Below are 12,921 nucleotides of genomic sequence, written 5' to 3'. Positions count from 1 at the left end.
ACAAAACACGTCATCAAACACTGAGTAAACTTGAAAGTGGAGAACTACACTGTGTTTACAAGTCTCGTCTTCTGAAAATGACAAAGCGCAACCATCGATAACTTCACGTAATACTGTATATAAAAAGGCTACTAGGCTACCTCTACTCATCCTCTGTGTGTTAAAACCTTTATTGTTAAGTAAATCATTTTCGCTAACTTTTACCTAATAATCATTTATAAGATACTGGACTATAAGATTCGTGTTTGATGAGCTGCTTTATCACGTTAGAGAATATTAGAGTTCATGGTTGTGATGTTGAAAATTGAAGAGCCCAAATAATACTTTGTTGTTCAGATTTGTACAGTTATTCAATAAAAGTTTCAGTAATTTGGACACTTTCAAAATGTTATTTGTGTAAAAATCTTTTGAATGGGGAGGAGTGGTGACATTTAAACAACTGATTGTTTTCTATTCACAAAGAATTGAATAAAGTATTTAATTGTTTTCGGTATCGTTTTAAGGGTACTGGTATCGGCACCGATATCGATACGATACCCAGTGAGGCTTACGGTGAGAAATTCCCCCGTGATATGTTTTAAGGTCGGCATAAATTTCAAGACAATGAGTACGAGTCAATGTTACGTCCTCTAAAATTATAAAAACATCACAGTGTGCGTGAACCCCATCTCAGCCCTATCACCCCCGTGACAGACACAGTGCCACAGAAATGTCTTGGGGCGCCTCGTCCAATGTCTTGACAATAGTCTCAGTGTGTGTGAGTGACAGTGAGTGGCTCGGGGACACAGAGGGGGCGTTATACTGGGTAGACGACACGCACGCAGATACGCATATACACACACACACACGCACGCACACACACGAAGGGCAGACACATGCATTAAAGAGGTGAAACAGTGCACTCTTTCTCTCCCTCTGCGCCATTTCTCATTCCCTCTCTCCCTGACGCAGAGAGACTCAATCATTCTCACACTCTGTCTCCTTTGACGCAGGAGGGGAAAAACATAAAATAACTGTTCCCTGACTATCTCACCCCTCTCTCCTCCTATTTTCCCATGTTTGTGTGTGTGCGTGCGTGCGTACATACTCCAACGTGGACTGTATAATTAATACGGCTTTCATTTTCTCAGAGCTATGAAGTATGCTTTTGGTATGCAAACAGACTCCTTGCATGTGAGCGTATGTATGTGTGCGGGTGTGACTGGGCGCGCACACATACACCAGGGACCGAGTGCAAAGTTGGGCCATTGAGCAGAAGGAGAAGGAAGGAGGAGAGTTAATGAGAAAGCAGGGGAGAATCCGAGCCGCTCCCATCGATAACCTCGCAACCGCACTTCAAGCGTGTTTTTGCGCGCCGGCTCCATTTTGCAATCCCCTTTGAAAATTATGGTTCGGCATTAGGGTTAAGAAATGACTTCAGTGGAGTCATCTTGAGCAGAGTTTCGCAGGGGCTGATCCTCCGCTCAGGATTCGGCCTGATTATTATGCAACCCGTGGCATTAAAGAAATGTCTTAAAAAATGCAAATTGGTTCACAGCTACTTCAGTAAAATAGTGCGGCTGCAGCTGGAAGAAATGTGTTTGTTGTACACTAATACTATAGCGATATGCTGCGCTAATTACCAATAACGTGTCAAAGTATGTCCCCCCCTTTCTGACTCGCATGTCAATGCATCTGCCCTTGTATTGTTTATCGTGGTTCACTTGGGGACATGAGGAGGTGTATGACACTCAAAAAATACTGCATTTACTGCTTTTTTTCACAGTTCAGTCCTAAAAGTCCAACAGCATCACAGATATGTCTTGTTGTATCTAACCAACAGTCTAAAACAAGGGTTTAAACTGATGGAGATATTAAGTACCTACTATATGTGTTCTATATTAACCTCGGCTTAGTGCTATATTTAAATATACATTATTGTTATCATTTTGAATTCAATACTAAGGTGTCCCCTATCCCTTTACTAAAACATGTTAATGTGTATCTAAAGAAATTTAAATTTCTGGAGGAAATAATAAAAAAAAATGTATATATAAAATGTCCAATCAACCAAAGATTTTGTGACTCCTTCCTGCAGTACCTCCGTGGACCCCCTAGGGGTCGCAGACCTCCTGTTGAAGACCTACGGTCTAAAACTTTGTCTGTTGTCATTTCTGAATCTTACCTAAATGATTAATTAAGAGATTGAAACTGTTACAGACTTCTACAGTCTAAATATGTCCAAAGAGCAATGAGTAAAGAACAACCCTATTTTTTTTTTAAGTTATCAGTGATAAAGGACAAATTTTTAATTTGTTGAAAAGGAATTTCCTGCACTATCTTATCTGAACTGCCTTATGAATCACACATGAACACATACTTTATATATATACATATAGTGTAATATATATAGTGTATATACCGCATGTCAGAAACAAGGCCTCTAATGTATACAGTGTTTACGTAATTTAATTAACTTAATTATATATGCTGAGCTTACGCCTTGAGTCAAGCACTTTGTAGATGCAAGCGCACCAGCCGACGTCTGCGCCAGTCAAGACGTGCTTTGTGTAAATTAGTTTTTATCACAGTCCAGATTTCAGAGTCACTTTCTACATAAATCCCCATATGGGAGTTGGGAATGAATTATTAAACCATTCATAATGATCACGCCATGTGAGAGTAACACTGCTTTGTAAAAGTCACGCCGAGCCATTCTCCTGAAGGAGCGACTCGATAGTCACATGAATATAACATTGTCTTTTTCTTCTTAGTATTCAATTTGTAGTTTAGTCAATAATTCTGAATTCGACGTTTGATCGGGGGTTGAAAGTGCAACGGTGCAGCCGCACTGTTGATTTAGAAACACTCGAGATGTGGCCAACCATTCTTCCCTTCTGCCTTTTGTAAAATTCAATTCATGAAATGAAAAAAATGCAACCAATGGACGGCACGTCGAGGGGAATCCGTCGATTCAACACATTTTTGACGGAAGGCTCCCTGCGACGGCTCCGCTGGATTTAAAAGGGTCGTTGTCAGCAAAGGCTGGCATTAAGAAACACTCTCGCGCATCAAATTCTAATCAAAGCCTGCTCCTTTTTAAGAGCCGTGAAAGCTTTCATGTTAACACGACACCACGACCAAAGCTTTATTCACGCTCTTAAAAGGGACTGACCGGTCAACGAGCGTTTGTGCGCGTGTGCCTGCACCTGACAATGCACCATATCTGTGTCAACACACTCTATCCTCGGTTCTCATCTTACCGCTGATACTGTCTGTGACTCCCCTAACTGTGCATAAATTGCCTGTGATCCCCACTTACTTTGTGTACACCTGCGCATGTGTGCACGCAAGCACGCACGCGCACGGGGATGTGTATGTTTTCCAAACCGTCTCAGGTTGTCGGCTCAGATGTGAGCATTCTTTTATCCAGCCAATTAGACGTTGCTATTTCATCCCCATGGAAACCTGTTTGGGGCCCTAATTGGCAGATGGATTTGCATGACTTTGATTATAGTTTTTTTTTTTTTTTTTTTTTTTAGGGCGGTCGCGTTCAGGTTTGCGCGTATGTCTACCCGCGTAACGTTCAATGGACGGGAGTTGTTTTGTTTTCCCTTTTGCCTCAAGTGCTGTTATAGTTTCCATCTTCACAATATCGCCGCATTTCTGAAACGGGAGAGGAGAGCCTCTTAAATTATGTATGTCTGATTTGTACCTGTGCAGTGTTGACCCATTAAAAGCCGGCTTTATGGTAATTCCGTGCAATTACCGCGCTGTATTAGGAGCGAGCCATTGATTTGAAGTTTCAGTTGGATTCATCAAAGGTCGGTTTGTTTGGTTTGTGTGCGAGTCTGTGTTTGGGTGCGGGGGGAAAAAAAATCATGTTAGTTATTCATTTTTAATGTCCACGGGAGCAAGTTAAAAATGATACGACTACACGGTTTGAGCATGCGATGCTGAGTAGTTTGCGCACACCTGTCTGTTTGTGTGTTTGTGTGGGTGCCTCCATCTATTTGTCTATTTCTGACATGAACGAGCAAGTTGGACTAAAGAAGGATCAAACACACGTGCGCATACACTCCCATATACATGCACGCATACATTGGGAGAGGTTGGGGTCAGTGGTATAATATAGAGCATCGCTGCAGGCAGAGGACTGCCCACTCAGATTTATGTAACTTCTTTAATATGGCAGGTAGGGAGCTCTTATTTCTCTCCATCTCTTTCTCTCTCTGACACACACACACACACACACACACACACACACACACACACACACACACACACACCAAAATAGCCTGAAGAGTCTGAACTAGCTTTACTCTCACTGAAGCTCCTTCCCCTCCTCGTCTCTCCCCTCTCGCCTTCTTCTAATCCTAGACCCATATACCTCATTTCTATCCTTTTCATTTCATCTCCTCCTTCACTATCCCCCAGCCTTGACCCCATCCGTATTCCATCCCTGGGCGATGCCTATGAACGCATTCTCATTTCGTAGCTTCGCATCTCCTCCTACCACTCACTCAACCGTTGCCTGTTCTTCCAGTCACTTCATTTCTCTTCACCTGCCTACCCAAATCTCCAGCCACTCATCGCCCCCCATCATCCTCCTCCCTCCCTCCCTCTCTTTCTTTCTTTCTTTCTTTCTTAGCCCTGGGTACCGACCAGGAATTTCTTTACTCCTCTTCCTCTATTCTCCTTTCTCTTCCTCTATCTCCATCTCGATCTTCCGATTTACAATCCTTAAACAGATGGCTACACTTAGCCTGGAGCGAAAACATTGGCTTTGGACTGCAGCGCTACCAGGGCCGGTCTTTCTGCACTCACGCAAGATCTAATAAGCAGATATCCGTCGAGAAATGTGCTCCGGTTCGCCTTTAGCAAAAATGCATAAACCATATTGCACAGTGCAGATATTCACACTTGAGGCCTGTTCCTTGGTAGCATGCTTAATTTTATCCAATCAGAAGGAGGGAAAGAAAAGGGGGGGAAAGAAGAGAAACGAAGAGCTGACTTTAACCACGGTCTAAAAAAAGAAGAAGAAAAGAGGCGGAGAGGAAACGGAGAGGGTTGTTAAGAGCCATTTGTAAAATTTAAAGAAACTATTAAGTGTTATGTGGGGGGGAAAAAAAGGAAAGTTTGGAACCATTAAAAACACGTTTTGAAAAGATGGATCCAGATGGAGAGTGATGAAAAGAGATGAAACCACTTAGGGAGAACAGAGAGATCAATCAGGAGGAAGACAGACGGAGGAGGATGTGGTTGTGTGCGTGTGGGGGGTGGGGGGATGGGGGTGGCAGACAGACATTAGGGATGGAGGATTGGAAAGAGATGCTTTTTTTATTGGATGAGTTACACGGCACTGATTTTAAAAGGAGACAGTGCAGACTCTCTTTTTTTTGTAATAATAATTATTTTCACATTAATGGGGCGGATGGAGTTTGCGCTTGTCACCTTTGTTTTGTACGTTTGCATCCCCGTGCGTGTGGTACACCTTAATGGCTTCCAGCTATAAACTTAAATGTAACTTCATAAAACCATTTCCAACATCTTTTGCAATCATATTTTGTCGGTCTACAAATGAAATCGCTGCCGCCTGCAACATCCAACAAATTTAATCTTAAGCTTGATTCAGTTTGACTCGACTCGGTCCAACTCCAGTTCCAAACAATCGGAATTATCCGATTTAGCCGACGTGGACTCAGCCCAATTCAGTTCAATTCAAATATCCATTCGAGTCAGTTTCATTCAGACCAAATCAATACGTCTTAAGATTTTTATTTATTTATTTTTTGCTTGTCACCTTTGTATCTGCAAAGTGTGTTTTAAGAGTTGGGATGTGCCTGCTTTACTCTTTCAGTGTAATCCAATACTGATCCGTGCGTATCCCTTAATTGCTTCAAGATTGGTTCGCTCGTACGGCTGTAAAACTTCATAAAGTTATCCCCAGCATCGACGTCGATATTTTGTCAGTCCGCAAACAAAAACCCAAGCTGCCGCCTGTAACGTCCAACGGCAAATTTAATCATGTCGACTCGCTCCGGCTTGATTGAGTTTGACTTGACTCGGTCCAGCTCCGGCTCCGAACCGTCAGGAACCGTCCAATTTAGCTGACCTGGGCCCAGTCCAATTCAAATATCCATTCAAGTCAATATCATTCAGACCGGCTGAATACCACTTAATGCACCGAAGATTCTTTTGTGTAGGTGGATAAAACCAGTCACGGGGGCTACTAAGCTGCCTGGAATCCATGTCTAGTGTGAGAAAGAGCCCCTTTGTTTAGCAATATTGGGCAAAATTGCTCAACCCACAGACAGCCATTAAGGTAATGCTGGAAGGCAGATGAGCTCAATCCCGAGCAGCACAATGCAGAGCGGAGTCTTCAAGAAGCAAATAAAAGGAAGCATCTCAGCGAGGGGCTCGCTATGTAGGTCTTTGTGTGTGTGTGCGTGTGTGTGAGTGTGTGTGTGAGTGTGTGTGTCAGGGAGTTAAGAGGGAGCGTGTTCGTAGGCCTCGGTGGATGTGTGTGATTCTAGGAGACAGAGTGTGCCTGGGCTTGCGCTCGCGATTCGATCCGCGGGGGAATGGAAGGCGAACCTGATGTAAGAGATGGAAAACTTTCCCATCCACTCGCGCGCCGTCGCATACTCATCAAACTTCACTCGCTCGCCGCGGAAGGTGTACATGCATGAGGATCGGGGAGGGCGCGTAATTATGTGCCATTATGTGCGCACACACACACACTTACCCACACACGCACATAAGACCGCGTCTCGGTGGGGACGTCCGCATGTGTTAAAATCACAAGTCTGGTGGTGTCTGACGCGTGTGTTCATGCCTCAGCTTGCCTGTGTGTGTGTGTGGGTGTGTGTGTGTGTGTGTGTGTGTGTGTGTGACATTCCTGCCATTTCACAGAGAAGTTGAAACAAAAGCTGAAGGGAGGAGTTGTTAACACAGAAACATTATCAGCCGAGCAGCCCGTCTGTATTATCTCGTGCGGTAAACAGCTAAGACAGACAGGGGACTTCCAATCACATCGCAGCTCTGCGTGACCTTGATGTGAAAGGAAACAGACAATCTCTTTCGTTTTGACTCCCACAGCCTCCCTCCCTCTGATTCCCTCCTCTCTTTGTCTTTCTGTCCCAGACTCCTTCAAACGGAAACACGACTTTTTTTTTTTTTTTTTTTTTTTTAATAATAACTGGGTGGGGATCCTCCACCGACTTTTATTCCACGGCCCTCTGAGCCCAACCTTCGTTGGCTCTCTTTACCTTTAATTTCACCCGGTCATTATTTGCATCTGAAGTCGAGACGCTCCGAGGTCCACATTGGCCTCTTTGTAAAAGCAGCATGTCAGCGCAGCAGCAGTGCCGTCGTTTTACGTGAAGCCACGACACCACTGTGCGATCTGAAATCGTCACTAAATAAAAAAATAATAATAAATAACCACTAAATGGACCTTGAGTTCAGAGCGCTTGGTTTCCTTTAAGGCTTGCACGAACGCCGGCGTTCAAATTTTATTGCAGACCTAAACAACTGCACAGCCTTGCAGCGAATCTAAACCACAGAGTGAATTAGTCCACTCCGCTAAATAAAGCCCTGAAAGAGTCGTCTTTATGATCCTGCAAACGTATCAGTTCGTTCAATCATTCTGCGAGAGCAGCACAAATGTTATTTTTGTCCCCACGTCTGTAACGACTCGAAGAGATAATTTATGGCAGGTAAGGGCCAACCAGTCTTACCTAATAACGCTTGCAACCGGCTATTACTTTAAAGGGCTCTCTGGGACCTCAAGAATAAATCTGGCAAAGTGCAAAGTGCAAAGTGCAAAGTGCGGCGCGACTTGTGGTCAGTAAAGGTTGCAGGTCCACGTAACTCATAACTAGTCAGCTCATGCAATGTAATGTGTTTTTTTCTTCTTATTTTTAAAGTCTTTTGTTTGTTATAATTTGACCGTAGATCTGTGCTTTAAAAAAAAAAAAAAAAGGCTCTGATTGTGAGTGTGAGGCTGGACTGCGGATGTGAAAGCATCTTCAAACGGAGAGTATTTATATCCATAGGATCCTGGTCGAGCAGAAAATCAATGTTTACAGGATGAGCACGTGCTCTCATTCCAGGACGGAGCGCATCTTTCCCTGTAACGTCTGAGCCTTTCTTCATCTCCTCTCTCTCTCTGTTTCACTCCATTCCCGTCTGGCTCGAGTTCCCCTCTCTGATGTCCACCGCCTTGCACCCCGTCCCCTTACAACCCCCCCCTCCCTCCCTCCCCTCCCCCTCCCTCCCTCGCTCTTTGCCGCCCGGTCAGTAGATCAGTTTTCAGTCTGGCTCGTTGGGTGATCCCAGCTTTGGTTACCTGGTCCTTCTCACCTCTCGTTTACCCCCGCCTCCTCGCCCCCTTGAGCATATGGCAGGCTGCGCGGCCTGAACTCGCCGCCGCGGCTTTAATAAACACATCAACCCCGCTGGTATCACCGTGACAGAGGTCACGGTTCGGTTACAGTGTTCGAGCGTAACCGAGGGAAAGAGGGAGCTCGCGCGCGTTTCTTCTCGCCACCTTTTTTTTTTTTTTTTCCCCGTAGCCCGAGAGTGCTGTCACCTCTGTGACCCAAATGCGCGCCGCATGTAATCACAGGAAGGCGTACGTGCAGGGGGGAATTCATGTGAGCCCATGACAGACGCTCATCATATTTAATCCCGTGGGGATTTCGTTGAAATGAAAAGCTGCTTTTCAATTTTATAATCCCGTATACCTAATCTGTCCGCCCGGGCCCCGTCCGCGCAGTCCAATTAGACCGAGAACAAGACCGGCCGGGATGAGTCCTGCAACACCGTAGCCGCCCGTGGAAACACTGCGGAGCCGAGCGCCGTGAGAGCCAAGCGTTGACCTTCACTGAGAGTTGCAGAATTGTGCAATGCAGGAAAAAAAAGAAAAAATGCGCCGTCAACCCACCTGTTTCCACTTTTCCACTGCAGTCTTGGCCTTGTTAACGGAGCATTGATTGGACTTGGACCGGACCTGTGTGGGCGTGCGTCTGGTTCGATTCAGCCTTTGTGGCACCACGCCCGCCCACACACACACACACACACACACACACACACACACCCACCCACTCAACCCCGCTGGGTCCAGATAGAGAGATAGAGAGAGGGGGAAAGTGCTCGCTGGAGTAAAAGAAGTGAAAACGCTGAGTTGGTTCTTTCCCAGAGGTCAGTGCGGCTCGCGGAAGACACAAAGGTAGTGGTGGGTGGCGGTGTCGCATATTACGGCCACCAGCATATGGCGAGAAAGTTGACAGAAAGGAACAAAGGAGTCGTAAGGGGAAGTACAAAAGAAAATGCAAATTGAGACTAACTTAACTTACATAAACGGCCAGCTTTGTGACCTCTGTTGTGGCCGTCTCGGGGGCAGCAGACGGGGAGAAACGCTTCCATGGTCATTATGCGCGCGCGGTATTAGTCGGTGGGTGGAACGAGGCCACTTTGCCCATATTGACTGCAGTGCCATGTGACCGCTGTGATCATTAATGTGTCCTGATGCCAACGGGTATCCTGATGACCCACATCTCAGCAGTCCACTCTCACTCTTTGGCCGCCGCCCAAACCAGACCTTTCTCTCTGTGTCGCTCGCCCACCCACTTTCCTCTCGCCTCTCCCTACTTGGATGCACGCAGTCCAAAACCTCCTCCCTTCCACTGTCTCCCGTTAGAAACTTGGTATCGAACTTCTCTGCCTTTCTGGCGCTGCCCAAACTGTGCCTGCGGCGCCGCGAGTTCAAAACTCGCGAAAGCGCCGAAGCTCTGCGCCGAATGCCTGTACACTTATTTTCTCATCCATTAATCATGAGTTTGCTTATTTTAGACGAAATTTTACTCAGGCACTTTTTTTTATACACTTTTATCCATCAAAGTAAAATTCCTGAAAAATCATCTCGACGGGGCCTGACGGGTGAACCACACTGTGATATAAATTAAAAGACTCTTTTTAAATTGAAAGATTAAAAGAATGTTATCAAAATAATTTCAAATGATAGCCCCACTATGTCATTTGGTCAGTTTTTGAGCGTCTTCCTTTTATTAGTTCCTACAAACGTGTATCTGCGCATATCTTTATGTGTTATGATTTAAATGGAAAAATGAATCCGCACAATCAGGAAAGGTTTCTGAGTGTCAGTCTTTCACATATTCATATTTCTTTTCTGTTTTTCATGTTTTTTGTATGTGTGAAGGTGTATGTTTATATCACGTATATATTATGAGTACATGTGTGTAGTATATGTAAGTACACTACAGGCCAAAAGTTTGAAAGGCCACATCGGATTTGTACATAAAAGATCATAGTTTCATTAGTTTATGTTTATTCTGCATCAAAAAAAGCATGATTATTATATAAAGAGCAGCTTATCACCAGGCATTTTTATGAGAATTATCATGTACTTGAGTTTTCCTTTCCTCAAAGTAACCTCCTCTGGCTTTAACAGCAGTGTGGCATGTACAAGGGATATTTGTATGCAGACTCTCAAAAGCCAAAGAGTAAAGGTGAATAATGCAAATTGTGATTTTTATTTATTTATTTTTTTTTTACTTCTGCACTGAACTTGTGACTCTTGCAAATCTTCTTGACCCTAAAACTAAGCTCTTCTTTTCTTTTACTGACATTTATTCAGCAATGTTCTGGTAACGTTAATGTACGCCTAAAGGTAGATTGAGGAAAATGGTAAAAGCAAAGTCTGATTATTTAGCAGTAAATACAGCCCAGAATACATAGAACTGATGCTGGTTTTTAAGAAAGGGATTGTGAACAGAAATTTGAAGCTGTTTCCAGATTCTAGGCCTGTAATGTATGTGTGTTTGTATAAACATGTACACTAAATACCTGTATATGTGTGTGAATACAAATATATATTTAATATTATTGCATTATGTGAATATGTAAATTAGATTTATCTTTATTCAATTCAACGTGTGAAACTAATTTATCTGTGAGTATCAGGCGCGATGTCTAATGTCTAGACTAGGAGAAGGCGTGGAAGTATATAAGTTATACTTCTTGCCACTCCTTATATATCTTATGCTTAAATGCTTTGTCTTATTTTATATTTTATATTATACTTTTACACTTCTGTTCATTCATATAGATGAGATATCCTTCCCTTGTAAATCTCATCCACGAAGCCCATTTCTCCATCACTCTCCTCTTCCCGTTAGTGTTTTTTCATACCCTGAGCCCCCTGGTTGGTCTGCTGATGCGCTGACTTCAAATGAACAGTTTTTAATGTTTTGACTGACCCAGTAAAGTAGCTTTGAAACAACCCCCCCCCACCCTCCCCTCCTCCCTCCCCTCCCCTCGCTGGCTCCCCATCTCGTTTACTCCTTCTTTCTCCCCTCCTAACCTTCCATAATTCTCTCCCACTCGACGATCTAATGCTCTTCCAATTTCTGCTGGCGCCCCACTTCCTCCGTGGCGCCGCGTCCCTGCCACCTTTCGCTCCCCGAGTCTATCTCTTGCTGGCACTCACGTACGAGAAACGCGCGCGCCTCTCGCGGAATAAGCAGTCCCCCGGGCGCGGTGACAGGCACCCACCAACAAAAACCTGCTCGTGTCGCCAAACTGTCGGAGTTAACAGATTCTGACATGTGCGCGAGCGCCCAAAGTCTTAGCGCGCACGCAAACACACAGAGTGGTGTGTGAAACCGCTGGCTGTTGGACATTTTGGGGGAGGGTTTTGGTTGGTGGGTGGGTGGCGGGGGAGAGGGGGGGAGGGGGGGTGGCATCCCACTGCAGCAGAGGAGTTAATTACCGCATACGATCAATAATTCATTAAGCTGTCAGATTGTGTGTCTGCATGACTCTCTATGTGTGCTGGCATGTTTTGAGTGCACGTTAGCATGAAAACCAAACTCTCCAAGTAAGCATTTTCTTTCCCAGGGAACGGCCGATTAAGAGGATTGACTCCGTAATGGATTAACCTCTGGAGTTTGTGTGCTCACGCAGATGTGTGTGCGTGCATGGGTGTGTGTGTGTGAGTGTCGAGCGGGATCAGAGAGCCCATGTATGAATTGATTAGCCTAAGAAGCTCCTCTTCTTCCCTTTTAATGACCACATCAGCACTTTTTCACCACGGGGAGGATAAATGTGGAGCTGTCTGTCAGGGAAATGAGACACCGCCCCTTTAAGAAGGACTCGCTGTCACTCAAATATCACTCTTGGGAGCACTCCCCAAGCACTACGGAGACCCTGCTGTGTCAGTGTGTCTACGATGATAGATGGCGCCGGGATTTGTGCGTTCGTGTGTGTGTGTGTGCGTGCCGGTGTGGGTAGCAGGGTGAGTGACCGTCCCTATGCAGTATTTATCTGCCAGCATGACTCCAGCTTTTCACGTGTACCTTCGTAAATGAAATCCCAAACTGGTGCATCCATTATCCCCGGAACTGATGGCGTTTAACATAAACATATGCGCCGAATGGAATAAAGTTAAACAGCTTGACAAGGCAAGCAGAAAAAGAAAATGACCAATTACCCTGTTGGAAGCATCTACGTTCGCCCACTCCGTCTGTGTATCCGTGCCAACTGAACTCCTCGGGGGTTCATATATGTGGTCCCACACATACACATGGCGTGTGTACAAACATGCACATTCGCATATTGCTTGGCTACAGCGCGGGCTTGACTCATGTGCCTCGCAGTAGATCTAGCTAAACATGAGGACTGATGTTTGACACCGAGATCACACACGCTCTGACAGTGTGGCACCGTCACACCGCTCATAGGCTTAGCATGCCGACGCAGACATGCGAGTGTGTGCGCGCGCCAGCACGTGCGCTCGCATGACAGCTACTTTGTGCCGATAAAACAGCGTTTAGACATTAGCGGCAGGGTGCGCCGCGCGGCGCGCCAGCAGATGTGTAAATGCGAAGGCTTGAAGGCGAGGAAGGTGGAGGAGGA

General features: G+C 45.2%; 1 protein-coding gene across 1 annotated transcript in view; it reads right to left on the bottom strand.

Moving 5' to 3' along the window:
- The window catches only part of pcdh7a (protocadherin 7a), a 45,067-nt gene that overhangs the window by 21,013 nt on the left and 11,133 nt on the right, over positions 1-12,921 (bottom strand). The window lies entirely within an intron of this gene.

Source organism: Mugil cephalus, chromosome 2 (assembly GCF_022458985.1).
Source record: "Mugil cephalus isolate CIBA_MC_2020 chromosome 2, CIBA_Mcephalus_1.1, whole genome shotgun sequence".
NCBI lineage: Eukaryota > Metazoa > Chordata > Actinopteri > Mugiliformes > Mugilidae > Mugil > Mugil cephalus.
Note: the sequence above shows the minus strand (reverse complement) of the source record. Positions and strands in the feature narration are given on the sequence as shown.